The following is a 410-nucleotide window of genomic DNA, read 5'->3' as shown; positions in this document are numbered from 1 at the left end:
CAGGAGAAGGAGCGGAGGAGCGGAGAGGAGAGGAGAGGCGCGGAGTGAGGCCAGGAGAGGGAGAGTAGTGAGGGACAGGAGAGAGCGGAGTGAGGAGAGGAGCGGAGTGAGGACAGGAGAGGAGCGAGTGAGGGACAGGAGAGAGCAGCAGGCAGGGAGCTGCAATGACTGACGGAATGGGGTCTGCTAGGAGCAGATAGCAATAGAAAAAAAAATAGCCAGGAACCACACTAGCTGCCATATGATGTCCACGTCTGCCAGCTAGGAACTAACAGAGGCAGAAAAATTTTGATCTGCCAACAATGCTGCTCCGCGCATTGTCCAACCTACCTGAGCTGCTTCCTAAATGGCCACGATCATTAGGACCATAGGCCTATGTTTAAGAGTAGTTACTTATTGAACACTATAGA

Source organism: Salvelinus sp. IW2-2015, unplaced genomic scaffold, assembly GCF_002910315.2.
Source record: "Salvelinus sp. IW2-2015 unplaced genomic scaffold, ASM291031v2 Un_scaffold2392, whole genome shotgun sequence".
Classification (NCBI taxonomy): domain Eukaryota; kingdom Metazoa; phylum Chordata; class Actinopteri; order Salmoniformes; family Salmonidae; genus Salvelinus; species Salvelinus sp. IW2-2015.
Note: the sequence above shows the minus strand (reverse complement) of the source record.